This window comes from Aegilops tauschii, chromosome 3, assembly GCF_002575655.3.
Source record: "Aegilops tauschii subsp. strangulata cultivar AL8/78 chromosome 3, Aet v6.0, whole genome shotgun sequence".
NCBI classification, from domain to species: Eukaryota; Viridiplantae; Streptophyta; class Magnoliopsida; order Poales; family Poaceae; genus Aegilops; species Aegilops tauschii.
The window spans coordinates 477,125,103-477,134,315 of NC_053037.3; the positions used below are offsets into that span (position 1 = coordinate 477,125,103).

The following is a 9,213-nucleotide window of genomic DNA, read 5'->3' on the forward strand; positions in this document are numbered from 1 at the left end:
ATAGAAAAAAAGGGCGGCCCCCTACTGCAGTAGTAGCGGGCCACAGCGGCGGCAGCCGGTGCGCGCGGAGCCGACGGGCAGCTGGAGCGGGCGGAGCCGGCGTGCGCCGAGTGGGGGAGGCCGGGCGCGGCCAGGCGCAACGACGGGTTCGCGCGCGCGAGGGCAGAGCGGCGCGGACCGGCTTGGGCGCGGACGGGGCCGCGCGTGCGAGGGCAGAGCGGGGCTGGTCGGAGCCGGCAGGCGGAGCCGGCGCGCGCCGAGCGGGGGAGGCCGGGCGCGGCCAAGTGCAGCGACGGGTTAACGCGCGCGAGGGCAGAGCTGCGCGGACCGGCTTGGGCGAGGAAGGGGCCGCACACGCGATGGCAAAGCGGGGGCGGTCAGAGCCAGCGGGCGGTTGGGGACGACGGCGCGAGCAGCGCGCGAGGGCGGCCAAGGTCGACGGCGCAAGCTCGGGGAGGAGGCGGGCTGGCGGAGGCGCGTGGCCGGAGCGGCGACGGGGCGGACGGCTACGGAGCCAACGCCGTGGAGGAGCGAGGCGGGGCCGAGCGGGGTGCTCATCGAGAGCGCCACGGCGAACGGCGGGGCGGCGTAGCCGCGGGAGGAGGCGGGCCAGCGTTGGGATGGAGCAGGCGGCGACGCGGCTCGTCGGCGTGGTCGCGCTGTAGCCGGAACGAAGCGCGAGGGGGAGCGACGGGGATGCCCACGCCCGACCTGACAAGGGGGCCCAACGAGGTCAAAACCGCCGTTGACTAGTGCCACATCAGCAGCGAGTGGAGACAAACCAGCCAGGGGGGTGTTTTGTCCGGTTTTGATATGTTTGGGGGTAGAAGGAGCCGAAAAATAGATAAGGGGATAAAGTGAACCACCCACTTTATTCAGGGTAGTAAAATGGACTTTTTTCTATGGCTACGTAGCGCACCACCATGTATAGAGAATCTTTTGTCTCGATTGTAACCCTATTATGATGAAATAAAACTCTTTTCAGATCACAAAAAAAGATACTCGCTAGTCATGCCAGACAACTTAGGATAATATTAGGCTACCTCGAAAACTAAGTTGCCTGCAATACTATCAACTTGGAGGCGAAGCTAGTTATGGTAGAATACTTGCTAGTTCTGGTAGGAAACTATAGGTGAAGCTAGTTCACTTGGTAGTCATGGCAGACAACTTCGAAGAGATTTTCAATCATAGAGAGTCATACTGCGCAAACTAATAAGAAGTTGCTTTCCTATAGCATTAAAGTTGCCTTCATAGCACTCAAAGTTGCTTGTGAAAAAAAATTAGTCAAAACATAGTCATATGGGATCTAGTTTTGAAGAGCTCGTCGCAATTAACCTAAGGGTGATAACAGATTTTGATGCTTGGTTTGAAAGTTATAGCTTTTTGAAATTTTGAAATGTTTAATGAAATGTGTCCAGATCTACGTTTCAACTAAATCCGCGCCCCCCCCCCCCCCGGCGCACTATCCCAATGTGAGCCGCACCCTGTCGTGACGTGGGCTATCATTGCGCTTGTCGTGATGTGGGCTATCATTGCGCTGGCCTTTGGTGCGACGATTGCGATGGATACGCTTGGAACAGCGAGATAGCGCATGCGTTTTCTAGCATTTAGGGAAATAAATAAATGCATATCCTATTTGTTGCATGGGAATAAATGCATACTTTCTTTTGCATTTCCAAGGGAATAAATGCATACCTTCATTTTGCAGGCAATAAATGCATACCATCGATGGCATGTGCTACTAGCTTGATATATGCTGCCCTCTATCGTCCAGTCTAGATCACAATCACAACACAAAACCAAGAGCGACCACCTGTATTGGATGACCATGGCAAAGTATGCACATATGTTTTCCATCCTTATGGTCCTTGTTCTACGCGCCAGCTTCCAAGCCCAAGGTATGGAACGCACCTCTGGTCACTAAATTTATACTAGTATAGGGCACAAAATAGTTACAGAAAGCGACTCGTTTGGCGACCTCAGCGCCTGGGCTCCCGCCGTCGATCTCGCCGCGTCCCCTCGCTTCCGTCGCCCTCGTCGGCGTCGTGAGGTGAGGGGGCCCCAGATCCACGGGTGGGCTGTATATATAGCGTAGTTTGGTGGCTGTGTAGCTAGGCTTTTGATGTCGGGGTGGGCTCCTCGGCGTCGCGCTTGGCTCCGGCCGGGCGGCGAGGGTGGCGGAGACGCCCGCGACTTGGTGTGCTTCGGGTGCTGCGTTGTCTCGTCGGCCTCGTCCATGGTGGCGGCTTCAGGTCAGCTGCTTGTGTGTGCTCCGAATCGAGCGCTCGATCTGGTTGGGCGCTCGCCGGCGTCGTCCTTGGCTATGGCTCGGGAGGCGATGGAGGAGCTGCACGCGAGTATGTCTTCGTCCTGGCGCTGCTCCAGCCCGCGGGCTCCGTCGTCGGTGGCGGCCGCAGCTCAGATGCGTTTTCGCGGGGACGGCGCTTGGTTGAAGGCTGCATCTCGTCGGCATTGTGTTCTTCTGGGGCTCGATTCACCTCGAGCTCGTCTTCTGGGACGGGATTGATGGGCCATCGGCGTAGATTCCAAAATTTACACGATACTGAAAGTTCACTTACACGATACTGAAGCAAATATAACAATCATCCATTGCATGATGATATATTTAGTGAGTATGCTCTCACATGAAACAGAATGAAAATTTTATTGTCTATCTTTTTTATGGATGATCTCATAGAACTGTTAGTAAAGTTTTTTCATAATCATAAATAAATACTTGATATGCAGGACAACTATGACCGACGGAGCCATACAACTTCACAGAGTACATCCCACTGGAGTTCACAAAGACTTTTTTCCAGCCCCACCGACTACATCCCTCTGATACATCTATTGCGTTTAAACAGTGTAGGCAGTGTCCCTGTGGCCCAAAGGATCCCAAGAAACCATGTGTTCTAGCACCAAGCTGTTGCTATCAGATAAACTGCAATGATCCTGGAAAACCACTTGGTACTTGTATTGAACGTGCGATCTCCTGTAATTGTGACAATAGTTGCAAGTGATCAAGTGTTTCCCTTCAAAAAACTGTTTCTGTTTTCCCGCAAAAAAAAACTGTTTTTAGTTAGCTATGAAGAAGCAAGATGGATTACATTGACCCAAAACCAGTCAAGCAGATCAGGTTACGTAGCAACCAAAACAAACAGATTTTAACGGCGACTCCGCTCTCCGCGGGCCTCATGTTCGTTGGGTAGTGGTTAGATTCGCCGGATCTGCTGCATAGTTCGTTTTTGGCTATATAGTCTAGGTTAGATTGGGTTTGGCTGACCGTCATGCCTTCTCCGACGGCGATGGCGGTGGCCGTCAATAAGGGTGCCTCGGATCTATCCCTCACGCTTTGGTCTTCGGAGCAGTGGGTGACAGATCTTGGAGCTACAGTCCGCTCGCGATTCATGTGTGGCCGGCGAGAACTTGGTGGTAGGGCTCGGTTGGCGAGGCGGTGGATCTGGCGGCTCGGTCGGCGAGGCGGCGGCAGAGTCCGAACTCTTGTCCTTTGTCCATCGGGCATGTCTCCGTCTTAGCTGTGTCTCCTCCAACACAACTCGAGGGCATGGGAGGATGGTTAGGGGGTGAATTGTCCGATGTTGGCTCCCTCCTTGGATGGTGGCAGCGCGGGCGACCCCTGGGACATGGTGGCCTCGTATCAGGGTTTGTGGAAGAAGGCGAGCATATCTGATCCCCTTCTTCGACGGCATCGAGCTGAGTCGGCGAATCTACAATCCGACGAGCATGGGGATGTTCCCCGACCGACGTGCTGCAGAGGTTCGGCCTTGTCGTTCTATGGATCAGTTCACAACGCTACTTCAGCTGGAGAGAGAGCTCCTCTGACGTACGGCACCTGCCGTTGGGCCGCTGTCAGGGGGGCCAAGTTCCAGCCAGGCCGACGTGCCAGTGATGGAACGACACCCTGCCGTACGTCAGGGGATCCTCGTCCACTTCAGCTATGGTGCTTGGCGGATCAGGTTTGTGGGGTTGCTCGCTTTTCCTATCGCCGACGGTGCTTCAGCGACGACTGTGGTCAGCAACGAGCGAAGATGACGATGGATGCAGTTTCTTTGGAGGTCTTTTGTGCAATTGTACGGGGACACCTGTGTTCCTTGGTCCTTTTTATGAATTTTGCGTGTACATGATGTGTATGCTATTTGCAATAAACACGTAGTTGTTCCTAAAAAAAATGTCAAGCTTACTCCAAATTTAAAATACGGTAAAAATGTAGATTGAAAGAAAGTTGAGAATTGATAACAATTCATGAAAAAGGTGTTATTTGAAGTCGGTTGTAAAGAAAGATCATTCGGGATGGTATGTTTCACTCTTTTGTACTATGATTCTCTTTTTGAATGTTGGGATTGTAAAAGAATTCTGGGGATAGAAAATTTCAATGCGTGGGGATGTCGATAACTGAACATGGTCTCAAATATGCAATTTCACAAGAATAGTAGAAAATAAAAAGCACATGATTCATGATAAATAGGATATTATGGTAGCTCCCTTTGCTTTGCGGTGGTGTCCCTAGTTGTCAATGGTTGCTAACTTGTCCTGATGGTGGAGTAATGATATTCCTAATGCCCATTGCAGAAAAAAAGATATTTTGTAACGGAAATTATATGGAGGGACCTTTCCCTCCCATATCCTCTCGCACGAATCTTCTAGCCACTCGTTTGTGATACATATACATGCATTGACCATGTGACAGCTTTTTTTCTTTTGTTTTTTTATCATTTGTGCTATTAGTGTGTCGCACTACTCAGTTGGCTATTAGAAGTTAAACTGCTTAAAATTGCCATCGTTCCGTGAGATACTTGCTCAAAATGCCATTAGATATCTCAAAAATGACATCGTTTCATTAGATTTTTGCTCAAAAATACCATTAGGCAACGTTATTGTCAGGTCAAACCCATTGACCTTTTTTTGCGGGGAAACCCCATTGACCATGTTATATGACAAAAATACCTTTAAACCCATATGTCAGCTCTCTCTATCTCACAATGATAGGTATGGCCCCACTTGTCAGGAGTAAGCAGCGAATAATTTTACATGAAAAAAGAACATTGTTGGGATCAAGTGAGACCCACACTTTATTGTATTGAGATAGAGTGAGTGCTGACATGTCGGTACATAGGTATTTATGTCATTATAACATGGCAAATGAGATTTGAGTTGATAGTAATGGTGCCCAATGACTTTTTTAGTATGCACCTAACGAAACGATGGCATTTTTTAGCAGTTAAAGTTCCTAGTGGCGAAACTGAGTAGTGGGACACAACTTATGACATAAATGATAAAAATACATGTTCTTTATTTTTTTGAGAAAAACGCCCTTGAGGCTTTTATTCATTATAATAACGGGCAAGTTCATGTCTGATTGAACAAACTCAGTCAGACTAGCACCCTTAAAAAAAACCAGTCAGACTAGCAGGAATTACATAAAAATGGCAGAGCAGGTAGTAAGAAGAGCTCCTCTGGCTCCTCGGCCGGGTCCCCGTGCCCCTCGCCACCTCCCTTCCTGCAGCTGCCAAGGTCATGCGCGCGCATGACGCATTTGTTGGGGAAAGCAGTATTTTAAAATTTTCCTACGATCACGCAAGATCTATCTAGGTGATGCATAGCAATGAGAGGGGAGAGTGTGTCCACGTACCCTCGTAGACCGAAAGCGGAAGCGTTTAGTAACGTGGTTGATGTAGTCGAACGTCTTCGCGATCCAACCGATCAAGTACCGAACGGACGACACCTCCGCGATCTGCACACGTTCAGCTCGGTGACGTCCCTCGAACTCTAGATCCAGCTGAGGCCAAGGGAGAGTTCCGTCAGCACGACGGTGTGTTGACGGTGATGATGAAGTTACCGACGCAGGGCTTCAGCTAAGCACTACGACAATATGACCGAGGTGGAAAACTGTGGAGGGGGGCACCGCACACGGCTAAACATCAACTTGTGTGTCTATGGGGTGCCCCCCCTCCCCCGTATATAAAGGAGGGGAGTGATACGTCTCCAACGTATCTATAATTTTTGATTGTTCCATGCTATTATATATTCTGTTTTGGATGTTTATTGGGCTTTATCATACACTTTTATATTATTTTTGGGACTAACCTATTAACCGGAGGCCCAGCCCAAATTGCTGTTTTTTTTGCCTATTTCAGTGTTTCGCAGAAAAAGAATATCAAATGGAGTGCAAACGGAATGAAACCTTCGGGAACGTGATTTTTGGAACAAACGTGATCTAGAAGACTTGGAGTCTACGTAAAGCAATCAACGAGGAAGGCACGAGGCAGGGGGCGCGCCTACCCCCCTGGGCGCGCCCTCCACCCTCGTGGGGCCCTCGTTGCTCCACCGACGTACTTCTTCCTCCTATATATACCCATCTACCCGAGAAACATCAGATACGGAGCCAAAACCCTATTTCCACCGCCGCAACCTTCTGTACCCGTGAGATCCCATCTTGGGGCCTTTTTCGGCGCTCTGCCGGAGGGGGCATTGATCACGGAGGGCTTCTACATCAACACCATAGCCTCTCCGATGATGTGTGAGTAGTTTACCTCAGACCTTCGGGTCCATAGTTATTAGCTAGGTGGCTTCTTCTCTCTCTTTGGATCTCAATACAAAGTTCTCCTTGTTTCTCTTGGAGATCTATTCGATGTAATCTTCTTTTGCGGTGTGTTTGTCGAGATCCGATGGATTGTGGGTTTATGATCAAGATTATCTATGAACAATATTTGAATCTCCTCTGAATTCTTTTATGCATGATTTGTTATCTTTGCAAGTCTCTTCGAATTGTCAGTTTGGTTTGGCCTACTAGATTGATCATTCTTACAATAGGAGAAGTGCTTAGCTTTGGGTTCAATCTTGCGGTGTCCTTTCCCAGTGACAACAGGGGCATCAAGGCACGTATTGTATTGTTGCATCGAGGATAAAAAGATGGGCTTTATATCATATTGCATGAGTTTATCCCTCTACATCATGTCATCTTGCTTAAAGTGTTACTCCGTTCTTATGAACTTAATACTCTAGATGCATGCTGGATAGCGGTCGATATGTGGAGTAATAGTAGTTGATGCAGGCAGGAGTCGGTCTACTTGTCACGGACATGATGCCTATATACATGATCATGCCTAGATATTCTCATAACTATGCTCAATTCTATCAATTGCTCCACAGTAATTTGTTTACCCACCGTAATACTTATGCTCATGAGAGAAGCCACTAGTGAAACCTATGGCCCCCGGGTCTATTTTGCATCATATTAATCTTCCAACACTTAGCTATTTCTATTACTGTTTATTTTACTTTGCATCTTTATCATAAAAATTCCAGAAATATTATCTTATCATCTCTATCAGATCTCACTCTCGTAAGTGACGGTGAAGGGATTGCCAACCCCTTTATCGCGTTGGTTGTGAGGTTCTTATTTGTTTGTGTAGGTGCGTGGGACTCGCACGTAGTCTCCTACTGGATTGATACCTTGGTTCTCAAAAACTGAGGGAAATACTTACGCTACTTTGCTGCATCACCCTTTCCTCTTCAAGGGAAAACCAACGCAGTGCTCAAGAGGTAGCAAGAAGGATTTCTGGCGCCGTTGCAGGGGAGTCTACGCAGAAGTCAAGACATACCAAGTACCCATCACGAACTCTTATCCCTCGCATTACATTATTTGCCATTTGCCTCTCATTTTCCTCTCCCCCACTTCACCCTTGCCGTTTTATTCGCCCTCTCTTTTTCCGTTCGCTTCGTTTTCGCTTTCTTCTCGTGTGCTTGTGTGTTGGATTGCTTGCTTGTCACGATGGCTCAAGATAATACTAAATTGTGTGACTTTTCCAATACCAACAACAATGATTTTCTTAGCACTCCGATTGCTCCTCTTATCGATGCTGAATTTTGTGAAATTAATGCTGCTTTGTTGAATCTTGTCATCAAAGATCAATTCGCCGGCCTTCCTAGTGAAGATGCCATTACCCATCTAAATAGCTTCATTGATTTGTGTGATATGCAAAAGAAGAAAGATGTGGACAATGATATTGTTAAATTAAAGCTATTTCTATTTTCCCTTAGAGATCGTGCTAAAACTTGGTTTTCGTCTTTGCCTAAAAATAGTATTGATTCTTGGAATAAGTGCAAAGATGCTTTTATCTCTAAGTATTTTCCTCCCGCTAAAATCATCTCTCTTAGAAACGATATTATGAATTTTAAGCAACTTGATCATGAACATGTTGCACAAGCTTGGGAGAGGATGAAATTAATGATACGTAATTGCCCCACTCATTGTTTTAATTTGTGGATGATTATACAAATTTTTTATGCCGGATTGAATTTTGCTTCTAGAAATATTTTAGATTCGGCCGCGGGAGGCACTTTTATGGAAATCACTTTAGGAGAAGCTACTAAACTCCTAGATAATATTATGGTTAATTATTCTATGGCACACCGAAAGATCTACTAATAAAAAAGTGCAAGCGATAGAAGAAAATAATGTTTTGAGTGGAAAGATGGATGAACTTATGAAATTATTTGCTACTAAAAGTGTTTCTTCTGATCCTAATGATATGCCTTTGTCTACTTTGATTGAGAATAATAATGAATCTATGGATGTGAATTTTGTTGGTAGGAATAATTTTGGCAACAACGCGTATAGAGGAAACTTTAATCCTAAGCCATTCCCTAGTAATCCCTCTAACAATTATGGTAATTCCTACAACAATTCTTATGAAAATTTTAATAATATGCCCTCTGAATTTGAGACTAGTGTTAAGGAATGTATGAATTCGCAAAAGAATTTCAATGCCGTGCTTGAAGAAAAATTGCTTAAAGTTGATGAATTGGCTAGGAACGTTGATAGAATTTCTCTTGATGTTGATTATTTGAAACTTACATCTATTCCACCTAAGCATGTTATCAATGAGTCTCTCAAAGCTATGAGAATTTCCATTGATGAGTGCAAAGAAAGAACCGCTAGAATGCGTGCTAAGAAAGATTGCTTTGTAAAAGCGTGTTCTTCTAGTTTTTATGAGAATAAAGATGAAGATCTAAAAGTTTTTGATGTGTCCCCTATTAAATCTTTGTTTTGCAATATGAATCTTGATAATGATGGGACTAGAGATGAGTTACCTTTACCTAGAAGGCATCCCAAAAATTCGGAGTTTTTAGATCTTGATGCAAAATTTGATAAAAGTGGGATTGAAGAAGTTAAAACTTTAGATATTA

At 46.5% G+C, this 9,213-nt stretch overlaps 1 long non-coding RNA gene across 1 annotated transcript; it reads left to right on the top strand.

Annotated features, from left to right (window-relative positions):
• Positions 1-1,769: 1,769 nt before the first annotated feature.
• On the top strand, positions 1,770-4,193 carry LOC120976159 (uncharacterized). The gene is made up of 2 exons (XR_005771421.2): positions 1,770-1,898; positions 2,749-4,193. It is a non-coding gene; the product is annotated as an uncharacterized lncRNA (long non-coding RNA).
• The last annotated feature ends 5,020 nt before the right edge of the window (positions 4,194-9,213 follow it).